This window comes from Zosterops lateralis, assembly GCF_965231275.1.
Source record: "Zosterops lateralis genome assembly, chromosome: 8".
NCBI classification, from domain to species: domain Eukaryota; kingdom Metazoa; phylum Chordata; class Aves; order Passeriformes; family Zosteropidae; genus Zosterops; species Zosterops lateralis.
This window is the reverse complement of record NC_139768.1, coordinates 24,793,639-24,811,745: the sequence shown is the minus strand read 5'-3', so window position 1 is coordinate 24,811,745 and position 18,107 is coordinate 24,793,639. Positions and strand designations below refer to the sequence as shown.

Genomic DNA, 18,107 nt, shown 5'->3' with positions numbered 1-18,107 from the left:
CGAGGCTGAAAATTTACAGCGCTTTCACGGTTCAATTTTGTTGGAGTAGGGGAATAAAAATAAGCCTTGAGCGGAGCACAGTGACTCCGTGGTGTGCAGAGGGAGCGGCACAGGCCCCGCAGACCTGAGGCCCAAAATTATATTGACAAGGGAAGGCAGGCCGAGAACACGAGCCAGCAAAGGTCAGCCAGGGCATAGCATGGGGATGGTAATTAGGCCACTAATTAGATTCTCTAGGGCAGGCTGGGGGAAGGAGAACGCTTTACAGTAGAAAAAGGAAGAAGCAATTTCCCAGCGCACTGTCAGACGTGTCCCCTCAGACCAATCTGCCTCATGATTGCTGCGGCCAGCCAAGTCCTGGTGGAAATGAGGAGCAGCCTGAGTACCTGGGGGTGGGACACAAGGACCTTGTGACAGGAGTAAGGAGGTTTTCTTCACCAAAGAAACAGTGAAGTTCAGAGAAGGTCCTGCTGTGAGTCCCCCACCATCCCCACAGGAAAGTCCTCAGTCGAACAAGTGGGATCAAAGCTGGGTTTTGGTGAAGGAAGAGGAGGAATGGAGGTGTTCAAGATAGGAATCTTCCCTTGCAAGCCAGAGTGCACTCACTGTTTCTCCATAATGTGTTGGTAATGAGAGTAAGGTGAATTTAAAGCTGAAAATATTCCCCAGAGAAAACTAGGTCCCTAGTGAGTACAAGAAACAGAATTTGTGTCATACAAACACTGCAAGTTGATTTTCTGGTTTGAATTCTTTGAAGAATTCACACTCCCAACTGACTTGTGCTTGGTTTCATCCTGATCCCCTTCTCCTGGTCAGATTTAAAAATCACATTTCATCTTATTTTTCATTTCCCGGGCTGTGAGATCAGTAGTCTAGTCACACATAAACATAATCCAAATCTTCTTTTTGTACTGTTTTTGTTGTTATCACAGAAAGGACTTGGACTGAAAAGAACATTTTACAAAAGATTGTTGATTCTGCCGGGATGGATCAAAGCTGAGGGAAGAGAATTCAAAGAGAAAGGAAAAAAGTGAAGGCATCTGGGACATACAATAAATGCATCACTTTTGCTAGGATTTTTCACCTCTTTTTTATCTTGTTCATAGGAAGAAATTCTTCTCTGTGAGTGTGGTGAGGCCCTGGCACAGGGTGCCCAGAGCAGCTGTGGCTGCCCCTGGATCCCTGGCAGTGCCCAAGGCCAGGTTGGACATTGGGGCTTGGAGCAGCCTGGGACAGTGGAAGGTGCCCCTGCCCATGGCTGGAGAGTTACAAATATGTGAACATATCTCCAATCCATCCACAAATAAAATCAGTGGACTGTGCTGGACCAACCAGACAGGATGGAAACTGAACCTAATTAACATTACTCTCTACTCGTGTGGTGTTTCTTATCTTTGTACAACTTGAAAATAAAGTTTGTAGTCCTGGTACAGATTATATTGAATGCATGGAAAATCCCCCTCACAGTCAATTACCCCCAACATTCAAATCTGAGGGCACAATCTTTTTTGTGGATGGTCATTGGAATGAGCACAATGCCTTCAACTCTGCTGAAAAAGAGTATGGAAAAGTTGCACTCCAAAAAAAAACCCCCAAACTTGGTGGTGGAACTTTTCTGGTTGTATCTTCCTGGAATTCAGATACTTTGGTCAGAATTGCATCCAATTGTATTAAGACCATACATGTCAGCAACACTAGTCCTGTCACTTTTTTGGCCCAGAGTGGGATGAAAAGAAGGAGACTTTGGATAAGAGAGAGGACTTTTGGAGCAGTTAATAAGTGAGCTGTGGTCCTTGGCTACAGCACAGTGAATGGAAGAGGTTGTTGGCCCAGAAAGTTAATCAGAGGTCACCTTTTCAGCTCCCCAAAGCAGAAAGCACCAGCAGCCTTTGCTCAGCTGGCGACCAGTTGAAAAGGAAAAAAATAGATTGTCATTTTTTCGGCAGCAGCACTTGCCAGCCTCAGCTGCAGCCAGTGGAGAGATGCCTTGTTGCCTGAGGAAGTGTCCAGCAGAGCTGCAGGGAACACAGAGTACGGAGGAAGGGCTGGCTCTCTGTGTTCCCGGGGTTTGGGAATGCTCTACCTTCATGGAGCTGCCAGCCCGGCAGCTGGGGTCAACGGTGGAGCATAAATCCAACCACAATTTCTCCTGGCAGAAGAAGAGAAGAGGAGCAAGAATAAAACTTGATTGTGGAATTGGAACTAGAGGGATGTGATAGGAGGGAGAGAAAGAGGAGTGCCCCATTTGGCCAGGGCAGAGGTCCAGGGGGTGAGTGGAAGTTGGAGTAGAGCATCCCGCTGCACCCCCTGGGAGGAAGCCCTCACCAGGACAACAGGAAAGGCTCAGCAAACATGAAGCCTTGGGGACTAAAGCAAATATTTCAGCTTGGGATGGAAGGGCTGATGTTTCCATCAGTGGGGCCACAACAATGATGGGTTATTTTTATTTCCTTGGAGGAAGCGGGAAATGGACAGAAATGGGGAATTTTATCACCTCCCACCCTCAAGAGATGGGCAGGGAGTGCAGAGGGAGCTCACAACACCCCAGTGGCTGCTGAGTGCCTTCCCAAGTTCACTGGGCAATACTTTGTGTTATTTGCCGGCAGTAATTGACAACAGCAGTTTAATTAAACAAAACCAGCAAGACAGTCTCTTGCTAAAAGGGCAGGCAACAATAATTTTCCAGAAATGGATCCTTCCAGCTTGCGCTGAGGATAAACACTCAGAGCCCTTGCAAATTCTGATAAGTGACTTCGAGACTGCCTTGTTATCTTGCCTTTTTTTTTTTTTTTAGTACTGTGAAGTTGTTGGGAGGAATAAAAAGAGCCAGAAATCTTTATTATTCTTCCTAAGGGATTCATTGCATTCTACTTTGCATTGCTTCATCTTATTACCAATTTTCACTGTACATGCTTTTAATAAATACTTATTGCTATAAAGATAATAACATTCTTATCACATTAATGGCTTTGCAGTGGTGTAAATGAAAATGAATATTAATAACGTTAACAGTAACCTTGATACAGTAGAACACCAGTAACTGGGAAATTTTGAATGTTTTACAGTGCAGGAAACCTTTCTTTTCTGTTTTTTCTCTGCCAGTGCTGGAAGGGAAAATAGGAGAGACAGAAATTTAGATATTTGTGGAAAAGGCTTGGTGATTATTTCCCATTATAGATCACTGCAGTCTGGTTTATTAAAAATATCTTCTCATCCCCAATTCTTCCCTGAGGTATTTCTGCTGCCTACCAGCTCTGCAATGAATGAATGCAGACACCATATGGGCACTTGTCTTCCAGGCTGTGTGTGGGTCTTTTGGGGCTCTGCTCAGATTCCAGCAGATGGGTCAGACTGACATTTCTTTTCTGAACTAGAAGAGATGGAAAAAAAAAAAAAAAAGGCAATGGGGCTACACTGCCATTCTAGGCAGTTCTGCATCTTCTCATCCAAAAAGCTGAATGAATCAACCACAGAGAATTTTGGTCTCTTTTAAGTTGCATCCCTTTGCATGAAAGAAAAAGTCACCTGTGAGTAAATCATCAAATATGGTGATTTTTGCATGCCTGTACATTTCCCAAACATTCTCCTTTGCTTATATGTAGGCTGAATTTGAGACTGGGAGCACATGGGACTGAGCACCAAAGGTTTTCTGTGTGATTTTTTTTTTCACCTGTGTTGGCCTAAAAACTCCAACAGGAGCCACTGATGGCAGTGGCTGTATGTTCTGCAGCAGAGAGAATAATCAATTCTGAGCAAAGAGCTCTGTGTTAGTACAACATGAGAGGAAATTCCAGTGTGCTGGGAGTGCAGTTAGAGGGAATCAGTATTGCAATATTTCCAGTACTAAGCAGAGATTTCGAACGGTAAAACCAAAGGTTTATGTGAGGTTAAGCCTTGAGATTTTCAAGTCTGAAATATTTGATCATGTCCAAGTTATTGTCTTTACTGGGCTGAGCCCTGTCACACTGCTCATTTCCTTTCATAGTTTGGGGACATTTTTACACACTACAGCATAAATTTAACAGAATAAACAGCAATATAAAAATCTACAGATGGTACATGCAGAGCAGCCAAGCACTGGCTCCAATGGTGAATTTAACTTTAGGGTTCCCTGCTTTAGCAGAACGCAGATTTGAGGCCTGACTTTGCATTGATGTAACTTTCTTAAGTGCAATCTTTCGGTGAGGGGGTCAAATTCACCAATATTTTGCTTTAGCTGATGGTGGCATTGCCTCAGACACCAAATGTATGTGTGGGTATGTAACTCATCTCATCTCAGATGATGCCTTGGGAAGGCTGAGCTGGAACAGAGACTGGGCAGAGCCAGAGAATAAAGTAGAGATTTATTGAAAGGCCTTTAAGGATCCACCTTGGGCAGGACAGGGCCTGACCAGGACTACACCCAGGGTGGACCCAAAATGGTCACAAAATGGGTGCCTGGTCATGAGGTCTCACACTTTTATAAGTTTTGGTCCATTTGTATATTGGGGTTTAATTGTCCAATTCCAGCTTCAGGTTGTGAGGCCCCATCCTTCTTGTTCCTCCCTTCAGCCACCCTTGTTTGTGCTTTTGGGCCTGAAAGTTGTCCTTGGTGTGCAGCAGGAAAAGGATTTGTTTTGTCTGCCTGCTCTGTGAAGAGAGCTTACTAACACTTAATATGAGGCTCAGAATTACACCCTTAGGCAGCACAGAATCTGAAAAACATGAAAGCTAAAACTTAAGGCATCATTTCCCCTCTTTAGAGGCTTGACAAGGCATCACAGGTGTTTGGGTTTGGGTTTTCAGTATGGGAAAGGCAGCTGGATTTTACAACAGGATGGAGAGTGTCAGCCAACACCTGGTGACAGAAGTTACAAGACATGAAATGAAGAATTCCTTTTATATGATCACGTAGAATAACGCATTACTCTGCTTCTAACTGGAGATGGAAATAAGAAAATGTGGCTGTAGCACTGTAGGAACGTGCATTAACTCCATCAATGACTCCTGCAGAGCCTGAGGAACTGCACAAGAGCCTGACCTTGTTGTCAACATATCCTTCTTTTCCACAACATTATGACAGTGTTCATATCACTGGTTATAAATGAAAAGCAGATGCATTTTACAGGAATATGTAGATTCCAGCAGGCACATTCACCTCTCTATGTTGGCACCACTAATCTGTCTCTCTCCATCACTCTGATTTACAGCAGTCCTCAAAATGCAGACTTAGGTTCTCAGTAGTGTTTATCTCACTGTCACTTTGTCACTTTGTCTTGCTCCTATGCCTCCAAGCAGGCAGAAGATGGCAGCCACTGTCTCCAGCATAAAAATGGATTGAATAGATTAAAAAGTGGCCAAAGCGTATTGTGGAAACCAGAGGTGTGAAGGAAGGTGGCCAGCTCTCCAAACAGAATGATTGAAGATGGCAGTGCAGCCTTGGCGGGTTAATGCAGCATCCACTGCCCACAAATAACACCATAATTTCACCATCCAGAAATACTCCAGGGAAATAAACATTTCTCATCATTGCCAGGAAAGGCGAATCATTAAGGAACAGAATGATGATGAAATGCAGAAAGTCTTGCTTCTTGAGCACAGCACATTAGTTTCTGGGACATGAGGCTCATTTGTAATAGGGATCTAATTCATATAATCAACACCAAGGCTAAACACTGAAGAGAAGATTTTCTGAAATAAAGATTGATTTCTGTGCCAGTCTTTCCATGCTAAACACAGTCCCAAATTGCGTTTCTGTGTCCAGGAGCGTGTGTTTAGGAGCCTAAATATCCATTTGTGCATACCAGTGGGCAGCTTGCCTGTGCAAGCCGAAGAAAAGCAAGAGAGGGATGGGTTTTCCAAATCTCAGCTCCCTGGTGGTGCTTCTTGGCTCTGCCTGTGAGCAGAACTGGCTCAGTGTGCCTCTCTGTCCTCAGTATTCCTGGGCAGGATCCACAAAGCATTGAAGTGCTCCATGGCACCACTCTGAGCCCTTTGGATAGAGATTGAGGCTCTTGCTCTGTCTCATCTGCTGTTACAGCAGTGCTTGACATTAATATTTCCCTCTTCACCACAAGTTCTCAAAGCTCTTTTCAAGCCTTATTAAGGTTCACATCACAGTCAGGGACGATGCAGAGGTCCTAATGAGAAGGAAAAATGAGGACAAGAGAGGTGACTTGCTCAAAGTCACACGATTGCAACCCAGAGACTACAACAGGGAGATTTGAGTCTCAGTAGTTTGCTCTGAGCCCTAATGAATACTAATGACTGGCCATACTGATAATTCATAGTGCTTCCACTGGGTTTAGCACACACAAAGTGCTGTTGAAATGCTCATTTTTTCAACCCTCACTGATCACTGGGGCTCTGCATGATGTTGATCCCACAACCCATTCCACTTTGCAGATGTGGAAAACCAGAGTTAATCAGACACTGCTCCACCAGAGGGAAGCTGAGCGTGAAAGTTATTGCAGGATGAGGCATGAAAGAGGATGTTCACAGTGTCTGGCTTCTGGCATGTCACCCATTGCCTGATGGAGGTGTGCTGGAGCTGAGAACTTGGTCTCCCTGGCTGCCAGAAGAGGAGCAAGCTCCATTAGAAGCCCATTCAAAGCATCTGAATTAGAAACTGTTTCTCTCTGCTGGGACTCTGGAGAGATGAACATTAAAGGTCTCAAGCTAGACATGTGAATATTCTCCCTTAAGTGCTTATGATTATTCCCATTTTGCAGGTGGGTGAACTGGAAAGGACAGGACTGTGCTAAATTAAGCGAGCTGCCCGCGCTGGTTAGGCTCCCTCTCTGCTCCCCCATAAAACTCCTGGAAAAGTGTATGAGAGAAAAGAATGTAAAGCTGCATAAATCTCCAGGGGAATATGTTTAGGTTGTAAAAATACAGAGACAGCATGGAAATACCTCCAAGTGCTCTGGGAATATATGGTGAGTCATGAGCGCTGTATATTAAATGGTCAACGCTTCTCCAACAGAAGCAATTCCTCATGCGAGACCACAGGAGTCACAGGAATTGGCTTTGCCCCAAACTGCCTGATTCAGCAAGATAGCAGCAGTCTGCAGAAACCCTGCTCTTATGTTTCAGCTTTTAGGCGCTGGGAAAAAAGGAAAACCTGAGAGATTTTTGATGGATTCAAGCGTGGCAGTGTTGTAACTGTGTGAGTAGGAACTCATCAGAAAAATAAAATGTAGTAAGAATTGATAATCACAGAACTACAGAATGTTTTGAGTTGGAAGGGATCTTGAAGCTCATCTCATCCAACCCCCAACACCTTCCAGTAGACTAAATTGCTCAATATAATTATTGTATGAAATTCAGCCCTCCCATGCTATTTCTTCTGTCTCTCAATTTTCTGCCATCTCTGGCATTCTTCCTAAAGCCAAAATTCAGTTTGCAATCGTGGTAGTCATTAAAAATTATCATCTAAGAAAGTGTTTATCAGCTCTATCATTGCAGGTGCACTGGAAGAATGATTGCAAATTAAAATGGCTTTGTAACAAGGCCTGAGCTAGAAAAAAGGGGGAAAAAAAAGGCAGAAGAAAGGTATATTAATTTTTCTGAAATTAGAAGATAGAATAACACTCTCAGGAAACATTTATCATTATGTCAGCAAGGAGGTGAGGTGATTGATCTTTTTAATAATGGTTTTCATAACTTTGAAAGTAAAGACAGTTGGTCTATCTTGGTATTTTTCATAGAACATCTAACAAGTTAAATTACTTTATTTAGGTATCTAAAATGAAGGCTAATAAAGCAAAAGCAGGCTTGGAAATTAATCTCCTCGCAGTTGTTCAGGGGTGGGGCCCATCCTCTGCTCCTGAGGGAAAAAATCAGGATGGCACAGGCTACATCTATACAAGTAGACCCCACAAACTCAGCATTAACAAATCAGCCTTGCTACTTGAAATATTTATAAATTACGGCTAAAAGAAACAGTCTTTTTTTTTTTTTTTTTTTTTTTTTTTTTTTTTTTTTTTTTTTTTTTTTCCAGCACTATGAGATGTTTTTCCAGAATGTAAATAATTTTTAAGGAAAGATTCATATGTGCATGCACACAACTTGTATGTAAGTGTGCTTCATACCACAAGCTGTTTTATTAATTCTTGAGCCGCTGTTGAAGGCTGGGGTTTTGCAAGGAATTTGATGAGTGAAGAGCAACAGATGGGAAAGAGGAAAGATTGGGGTATGTAGGGAAAAGAGCCTGTAAAATGCAGTTAATCTGTTTTTTTCTGGAGGCAGACAAAAGGGTAGAAATCACTTAAGGAAACAAGGCACATGTATAATCCAAGCACTCATTAGAACACATCCCTGATCAAATTTTAAACGCTTCATTTTGAATTCAGGAGCTGGAGGAGGAGTAATAAATGACATGACAGTGAAAACTCAGGGTATTGGAGCGTGCATGTAAAGGTCTGGTGACTTTCAATTCCCTGTCAGTGGCTCAGAGACCAAATATGACAACAGAAAATAGATCTGGAGACCCACAGTTTGTGTGTGGGACAGAAAAGGAAAAAAAAATCTGTAAGAGGAAGTAAACACCTCCAGGAGTAATACCTTCCCTCCTTATCCACCAGAGCAATGTGAAACCACGGGGTTGTTCAGATGGGAAAAGAGGAAACAGGAGCAGAGATCCTCTTGACTCCAGTGAGTGCCTTCAACCAAAACCACATGGTGGGGACAGAGAAGCCACCTGATCATTTTAGCAGATCTGAGAAGTCTTAGAGAATCTTTCATCATTTAATCTGCTGCTCAGCTATCTCAAGCTCTTCATTAATCAAAGCTCAAAAGCATTGCAGATTTCTAAAGACTTTTTTTTTTTTTAAATTTTTTATTAAAGCAAACCATTTAAACAGAGCTTGAAGCAACCTAATGTCAAGCTCTTGGCTGCTGTCTCCTGCAGTTTTGCCACTGCTGTGATGAGCCCTTGGGTGCTGTCACCTCTCTGGGAGTTCCAGGGGGAGCAGAGAGGAGCCCTCAGGCCAGCAGCACACATGAACTGTTCCTAGTGCCAATCTGAACCCATCTCCATCTGTCTTCTGGATCTTAACTCCTTCATATCCCTTCAGAGACTCACAGAGCTGTGCATGCAGCAGGTTTCAAAGCTTTGCCTGCCCTGGGAATCACAAACATGTATTCCAGAAGCAGCAGGTATTCACAGGCTCCAAGGCTTCTCGTTGCATGCGGTGCCACAAAAGAATTATAGTAACTCTGAGCACTGAACCATTTAAATTCCATTTTAATTGATTCCCAGCTACCTCACAGCTCCAGAGTATTGTTTAGTCAGTGGTGGATGAAAGTAGCAGGAGGTAACATCTTCTGCATTGCTGCAGGGAGAGCGTATCTAAAACAAGGCAGTAAATCCTGGGTGCCTCATTGCCAGAGAGATGCAGACAAATTGGAAGAAATTCATAAGAAGAGTAATAAAAATGATTAAAGGTCGGAAGAGACTGAGTTATGAGTGAGGATTAAAGGAATTTAATATGCATGGCTTGGCTAAATGATGACTAAGAGGGGAATGATACCCTTCGACAAGTACTTGGAGAGCATAAAGATCACCAGTAACAGGGAACTCTTTAGGGTGCTGAAGGACACACAGCTCAGGATGAAAGGATGGCATCAGACAAAAGGCATCATTAAAATCTAACCATTTGTGGGAAACCAGATTCTGCCACATTCACCTAATCAAGTTTCAGTTTTAATTTTTTGCCTGTTCCAGGGTCAAAGGCATTGCCTTCAATTAAAGGCGGAGCATGAATTCCCAGAGGCATTCCAAGGATGTGCATGCCAAGACGAATAATTCCCAACCCAAGTTGGGAAAACAGCAAAAAAGGCTTTTAGAGTATCTGAAGGTTGTTATACCCTTTACTGAGAGCTGAAGGATGTACAAGATATGAAATTAGTGATGTGAATGTGCCTGTTGCCAGGATACCAGGGGCAAAATGAGAGTAATAATGCATTTCTTTAAAATATACACATTCCATTAATTCCGGTGAGAATCACACCAGTATTTTAATGGGAGAACAGACAACTAAAAATAGCAAGTCTTCCTGTGATTTCCTCAGAGCACCGACTCCCAGCCTTGGAGTTGGGAGAAGAGCTGAAATAATCTCTGGGAGTGCTGGAGGGTTGTGGCTGCACGTCCTAACTAAGCCCAGCCCGTGTCAGAGAGCGCATCCAGCGGGTTGGGAAATCTGCCTGGAACTGGGCTGAGCTGCGGCTCTGCTCAGCGGAGCGGCTCCTGAAGCGCCGAGTCCTGAAGCTGTTAAATACAACATCCATATCACCTGCTGGTTTTCCAGGCTCACTGCACGGAAACTCCCGCCTGGATTTACACGTCCCCACCCCAGGAAGCTGCTTGTTTCCAGCTCCACCACATCTCTGCTTTCCCTGAAGAAAAAAAAAAAGAAAAGGTGTCCGCAGGCAGCTCCCGTGGGGAAGGTGGCAGGTCCCTTTGCTCCCGGCTGCTCGGGGCACAGAGGGGACTCAGAGGTTTTGGGGAACTTTCGGTCTTTTCCTGTCACTGCCCACATCCGTTTCTGGTGGAATTAGGATTTGTTGTAAGGATATTACTTTGTGCTGGCACCCTGCAGCAGCATCCCCTGAGAAGGGCTTTGGGAAGCGCTGCCTGCGGATGGAGGTCATGGGAAAAGGGCTCCCCAAAAGCAGCCGGGGCGGGAAGCAAAATCCTCCTCGGTCCTTGCGGGCAATGAACTCCTTCCTCTGCTTTATGAGTTTGGGAGAGAGGAAGCACAAAGCAGAAACATCTGCATTTCTAAGCCCTCTCTGTGAGAATAACCTAGAGATGCTGCTGCTGGAATAGGCACGTGGAGGAAAAGCAGCCCGTTTCCCAGGATTAGCATCCCATTACAGCGGTGCTCTGAGGACACAATCTGATTTATTTATCCCAGAGTTAAATCTGGCTATAAATGCACAGCTCTGCTGCTGGCAAACACAGCCACTGGACCTGTCCACCAGATTTCTGCCCCAAACCACAGCCAGCAGCAAGGAGAAAGGACTCACATGGTTAAAAAAATATCACCTTTTAAATTCACAGCTTTGCACCACTAATTGTGGGCCTGCTCTTCAACACTGCTAAAGGACTCTCCCATCTTTTTCACCACATAAGCCTGCTTAGAGCTAAGAAATATGTACAAACTTGTTTTAAAAGTGGGATGAATCTTCATATGTTGCAGAGTAAGCATGGCAACCAGCAGAAATCAGATTTACAGAGGTGGAGGTCAGGACCTTTCTTTTTATGAAAACCAATCTAGTCAGAGATAGCTCTACTATAATTTCTATATTGAAACTTCTTCATTTCCTTCCTCTTTGAACTCTGAATCATGAGAATTAAAGGTCAGTCTTAGATTTTTAGGCTGTTTATTCTGATTTTTCTTCCTCTGGCAATCATTACGAGAGCATGTAGTGACAGGACAAAGGGTAATGGATTCAAACTGACAAAAGGCAGGGTTAGATGGAGTATTAGAAAAAAATTCTTCCCTGTGGGGGTGGTGAGGCCCTGGCACAGGGTGCCCAGAGAAGCTGTGGCTGTCTCATCCCTGGAAGTGTTTAAGGAAGGGTTGGAAAGGGCTTGGAGGAACCTGGGATAGTGGAAGGTGTCCCTGCCCATGGCAGGGGCTGGGACTGGTGTGCTTTAAAGTCCCTCCAACCCAGATCTTTCTTTGATTCTGTGATTTTTCCTGGTAACACCGTTCCTGGAGAGGAATTTATTGTGCCATTAAAGTTTGTGGGTTTGTCCTCATCTCTCCAGGTAACACTGAAGACAGTCTGTAAATGTCTGTGAGATGGGCAGACTCAACCTTCATGGAATGCCTGGAAGTTTGAGCTACCACATGTGGAAAACACCACCAAGATTTCTACTCCAACTGCTGCTTGGTGAGGGATAATGTAAACAGAGACTTCCCCAGGGAACGAAGATCTTGTTTTCATGACAGCTTCTTTGATTTTTTGTTATTTAAAAATACAGAAAAAGGAAGGGAGTGTAATTACACAGAAATCTGGCTAAGGATAATTACTATTCAGAGCATCCCACGAGGCCAAAAAAGGCCTTGGAGGGCAGCATATTTAACTCAGAACAGAAACACTGAATATGTGTGAGTATTTTATAAATCACAGGTTTCACCTCGTCAGGGTCTTTACTCTGGGTGGTTTTTTCCCCCTAAAAACCAGGTGAGATTCAGATGTGATCTGAACAGAGAAACATACGTGGTGCTGTAGGAAATGTGTGCCTGTGTGGCTTTTGAAATATTTTCAAGGTTTTTATATGGTTCTTACAGGTGCACAATCACTTGCTTGAAATCTTTTAATTTGTTTGGCTCCTAATCAGAGCTGCATAATTTGTAAACTTCTGCTTTGCATTTTACTATTAAGGTACATATGGTTTCACTGCAAAGCAGATTCCCACAGAGCTGTGTGAGTTTTAGATGCTTCTGAAAGTTAAAACCAAAGATGGGTTTGATCACAAAGGAAGTACTAAAATAGAGAATTCACTCTTCTTCCATGCTCAGCTCGTGCTTCATCACTTCAAACACTTAGAAATAATATTGCTGAGTATTAAACATGTGGATTTAGGCTTAACAGTGTGAGGAGGGAAATATGAAGAGTTTTCCTTTTGATAATATTGGCTTTGCAAGTGTTGCATTAAACCTTTGAGGGAAATGGCATGTGCTGCATCTCAGAAAGGATGTGTGTGTATTACAGACTTAATAACCAGACTATACATTTAACCATGTATTTATCATCACAGAACCATGGAACAGTTTGGGGTGGGAGGGACCTTAAAGACCATCTTGCTGCAACCCTCCTGGCACGGGCAGGGACACCTTCCACTGTCCCAGGATGCTCCAAGCCAAACCTGGCCTTGGGCACTTCCAGGGATCCAGGGGCAGCCACAACTTCTCTGTGCCAGGGCCTGCCCACCCTCACAGGGAAGAATTCCTTCCTAAAATTTAATCTCAGCTTGCCCTCTGACAGTTTAACAAGTTTTTATGTATATTCACTTTATATATATATATATATATATATATATTATTGTTTTTTTGTAGGATCTCTTGTTTGAGAACAAACTTTGCATTCAACTGAGTAGAAGATTTTGGGTTCTTAGCAGGTTAGTGCTGTTGCCCTTCCAAGGCCGGAGCAGGGCAGTGGATGCTGCCTGCAGCCTGCCAGGCGAGCAGCAGGGAAGGTCTGACTCGCTCCAGCCCCGGAGCCTCGGCAGCACCCGAGCCGGGAGTCTCCTCGGGCTGACCTTTGCTGCACACCCGGGTTCGGGATGCCGGCTGGCTCGGGACAGCCCCAATTCCCGTCCGGCGGCTCAGGGGGGGCCCATCTCCTTCTCGATTCTCTCGATCCATCCCCCGGCGGCTCTTGGGGCCCGGGATGCCCGGGGGATGCCCGGGGCATGTCCCGCATCCCGCCCCGGGGGGTTCGGCGGCGCATCCCCCGCCCTGCCCGCACCCCGGTCCCGCAGCCCGAGCCCGGGGGACCCCCCGCCCCGGGGGCCGCGGGGCAGAGCGAGCGGCGGCACTCCGCCTCCCGGGCTGCGCAGCGCGGCCGGGGAGCGCCGGGGCTGCTCCCTCCCCCTTCCTCCTCCTCCTCCTCCTCCTCTCCTCCTCCTCGTCCTGCGCCCCCCTCCCTCAGGGCAGAGCTGGCGGAGGCGGCGGGCGCGGGGCAGAGCGGAGCCCAGGCGGCGGAGGTAGGAGCGCGGGGATGGGATGGGAGAGGAGGGGATGGGATTGGGATGGGATGAATGGGGTGGGCGCTGCGGGAAGGAAGGCGGGGGGTCCCCAGGCCGCGGCTCCCCAAGTTGGGAGGCGGCGGGACTTTGCGGGAAGTTGGGCAGCGGCAGCGGCGGGGGCAGCGCCGGGCACGGCGGGGCTCGGGGGACGCGCGGCTCCAGCCCGGGCACACGGGACTGTCCCCGCTCCCCAGCCGGCTGGGGAACCTCGGAGCTGCCGGAGCATCCCCCGCAGCCGCGGCGGGAGCGGGGCACGGCGGGGGAAGGCGCCCGCAGCCGGTCCGTGCCCGGCGGGACCCGCAGGGACAGGGGTGGCGCGGGGCTGTCACTGCCCGCGCCGGGCACGGCCCCGCAGCCGCCGGGCTCGGGGGTCCGGGCGAGCAGACACTTGCTAAAGAGCTTTCCTGAATGAGCCATTCACATCCCGGCAGCGCATCCCACATAGGATCCAGCCGGGCACGGATGTTGCCATTCGCTGGGAATATTTTTGAGTGAAGAGGGGTATTTCTTAAATGCGAGCTGTTGGCTGTTAAAAATAGCTTCATAGCTGCCGAGAATGCAGGCAAGGTTCACTGACGGGTTATTATGGTCAGAGTCTGTTAAGCAACCATTCACCAGCTGAACTTTGGCGGTCTCCTATATGGGCTTCTCTTTTTCTATTTCTTCTTCTTCTTTTTTTTTTTTTTTTAATTTTCCTCTGCCACTTCATTGTAATACTGCAGCCGTACTCTGCAGTGATGTGACTGTCCTAGGCACAGACACATTTGTAGGTTAATAGGATATGTGAGAGTATTGCTTGGATGGTGCATCCATACACCTACCAAGCTCTAAGATTTGGAATTTTTTTTTTAAAAAAATTAATTTTATTATATCATTCTCTGGCCTTATGTCCCCTTCACACTGACTTCCTTGCATATGACATCAGAATGGTTTCACTTCTTGAATTGTTAGCCAGACCAAAAACCCATCATCATCTCCTGTAGAACAAACATGTTCTTTTGTGTTTTGAGACTTAAAAAAAAGAGCATGGTGGCCAGCTGGGCACATTACAGATTAAATCTCAAAGTTTGCTGGAGCTGTTCATGAAAAGTAAATATTTTTAAGGTTGAACTGAAAATCATATGTGCTCATTTGGATAAACAAACACCTGATTGAACAGCACTGCACTTGATACTAACTGGGGACTGCTTGATCTTTGGCAGAGAGGGAAATTTCCACCAATAAAACATCCCCAAATGTACACGAACCATACATATATGTATTTATATCTGCGCTATTTATAGACACAGATACGTTTTTTATATGCAGTCACTCATAAACAATAAATCTCACTTTAAACCAGCAAGCACTAATGGAGTAGCTGCCTTGAAGCCTCTTTTTGTCAGTGATTAAAATGTTGTCACACGTCTCATGCCCTTAGAGCTTCTCTGCTGCTGCTGGTGCCATTTCACTCTTGGGCATTGAGTCAAAGGATTCATCTGGCTCCTCACATGCCAAAAGAAAGAAAATCAATTTGAATGCAGAAAGGAGGAAACTACTTGTATGAAGATTTAGTAGTGGCTCTACCTTCTTTCTTTTTTCTTTCCTATTTTTTAAGAGCACTTAGATCTGTGAGTTGCAGCCACTGTGCAGTTTTGAAATCAATAGCAAAATAGTTTTATGGTTCAGATTTTGTCATAGGAGAACTAATCTCAAATTCAGAGTGTTTTATTTGGTGGTTTGTAACAGGAACATGATCAAACAGTGGAGATTTACATTGCAAAACACTTAATTCCACTAATGCAATGGAAGGCAGTAATGGATTTTTATCTACATTGCTAAACTAAAAGTAGGTATCTGAAAATCATAAAAATGAGAATGGTGAAGCAGACTCTCATATTGGAATTATTTTATGTGGTTGAAGGGGAAGGATGAAGGTGTGTAATCCACCAGCACCATTAACAAGGATAGGATTATGTAGACATAATTTGCATCACAGAGATGCAAATGAAGTACTGCTCATGTTATATTTTAACATTATTTTAAGCAACCTGTGGCAGGAGCTCTGTGAGAAAGGCGGAGTTTCAGTGGTCGAAGGTTTTGTTGGCAGCCCAGGTGGTTTCAGTGTTACTGAAGGTGTTTTTAAGGATGGGCTGTAGCCTGGTGCTGAAGCCCCTCTCAAAGAATTGGTTTATATTGAAGATCAAATGGTTTGGGGATGGCAGCAAACTCTGCCAAAGTCGATGAGTTATTGCTGGCCAACAAGGATTTCTTATGGAATTCCTCTGCTGACTAGGAAGGGAATCCTTCCTATTATAAACTACTTTTCCTACACTGAGTTCTTCCCTATATGTCCATGGAGGAAAATCTCACGAAGCTGTAACTTGGGGTTGTGTCACCATTGGGTGCTGATAGAATTTCTCCGGAGGTGAGCTGGCAGCAGAGGGCTGATCTCACCTAAATGACATATGGATTTAGGAATTTGGAACACCCAACTGTGCTTCTCTTCCAGCACAGATGCATCACTTAGGTGAAGAAAAGCCATGACATGAACAGATACTGATATCACCCTCTGCCTCCTAATTGCTCCTACACTTAATGTATATCCCACAGTCATAAATCCCAAGGAAATGTGCTCTTAAATCACTCAGTGCTACTCTGGGTACTTGCTGATGTGGAACACTGCTTCAAACATCTCAGAGGGTTTGCAGAAGATGTACCCTGATTTGAACTGGGCTTGTTAATTGCTATCTTTAGACTCCCATTTTCCCCTTTAACCCACCTGTTTTCCTCCATACCTCACACAGGGAGGGGTAACTCTAAATTCCCACCATACTGCTTGGCTGGAGTTATGTTGCTCAGCTGGAAGAATCCAAAGTGCTGTGGAAAAACATGGTTGATTTCCAATAAGAGAGCACTTTTGCACCATTTCCCCCCACAAATTAGTATTCCTTATTTATTTATGTTTTTTTGTGAAGTGCCCTGTTTTTCTTGCTGACCAAGTGTGGTGTCAGATCTGGAGTCTAAATACAGCTATTCAGGGGAAGAGACCTGTAAGCTCCTGCAAGTTCTTATTTCGAAGCAGCCTGAATTGCACCCATCCCTCCACTTACACTGCAATTTTACTAAAACAAGTTAATGATCTAGACCTTTGCTGTTCCGTTCTCCTAAAAATTTGTGTGGCTGCCCGTGTGTCTGACAGGAAACTTGTGTTTGTCCCCACAGCCTGTTGGGTTGTGTTTCCCAGGCTCAAAGGCACGATTACAATTCTGTCCTGGTGCCTGGGTTGGGTTTTTACAGGCAAGGGAGACAGGGAAGCTCCCAAGGAGGTGGAGAGCCTTGCAAGTGGAGCACTGTAATCCTTTGATTACACAGCTGTGCCTGACATGCCACTAAACAGCACTTTAGGGGCAAGCAGTTAATGTAGCTTTTCCATGGAATATTTATTAATTTATGTTACACCTGGTTTCCAGCAGCTGTTGAATGTGGCTTGTAAGCTTTAGATTTAAGGAGTGTCCTCTGAGGGAAGATGAGCAGGTGATGCCTTGCAAGAAGAAACAGAAGGAAAAATGTTGTCCTGATGGGTACTGGGGGCTGATGGCAGTGACAAGGCAGCTGTGGTGAGGATGAGAGACCTGATGAGGTGGTGGATGTGAGCAGGAGGGACCCTTGGCACACTCTGTCCCACTGCCTCTGTGCTGTGGTGGCAGCACACCAAAGGTCACAAGACAGAATCTCAGACTGGTTTGTGTGGGAAGGGGATTTGAAGCTCATCCAGTTCCAGCCCTGACACCTTCCACTGTCCCAGGTTGCCCTAAACCCCTCCAGCTTGGCCTTGTATGCTTCCAGGGATCCAGGGGCAGTCACAGCTGTGCCAGGGCCTCCCTGCCCTCACAGGGAGCAAATCCTTCCCAATATCCCATCTAACCCTGCCCTTTATCAGTTTGAAGCCATTCCTCTTGTCCTGTCCCTCCATCCCTTGTCCCCAGCCTCTCTCCAGCTCTCCTGGAGCCCCTTCAGGCACTAGAAGGGGCTCTGAGCTCTCCCTGGAACATTCTCTTCTCCAGGCTGAACACCTCCACTCTCAGCCTTTCCTCACAGGATTGATGCTCCAGCCCTCTGATCTCTCTGGCCTGGAGCTCCTCTCCTGCATCAATCCTCCAACCTCAACCTGTTGCCTCTTCTCATTCCCAAATCCATCTTCCTCCAGCTCCCACAACAGCCTGAGCTGCCCGAAACGCTTGTTTCCCAAAACTCAGCACCCGGCTGCTGATTTCCTTCTGACCTGGCGAGAAATGACGTGGTCCTCCTCAACTCCAGACACATGTTTGGAGCTCCTGGTAGTGTGAACCTTCCCCTGTTGGGGCTGTTTGCTGAAAGCAGC

At 45.5% G+C, this 18,107-nt stretch overlaps 1 protein-coding gene across 1 annotated transcript in view; it reads left to right on the top strand.

The window, feature by feature from the left end:
- Positions 1–13,633: 13,633 nt before the first annotated feature.
- Positions 13,634–18,107, top strand: part of CHST15 (carbohydrate sulfotransferase 15) — a 45,081-nt gene continuing 40,607 nt past the window's right edge. The window contains exon 1 of the mRNA XM_083866536.1: positions 13,634–13,702. The gene's annotated coding sequence lies outside the window, so the exon portion shown is untranslated. The remainder of the gene's footprint in view (positions 13,703–18,107) is intronic.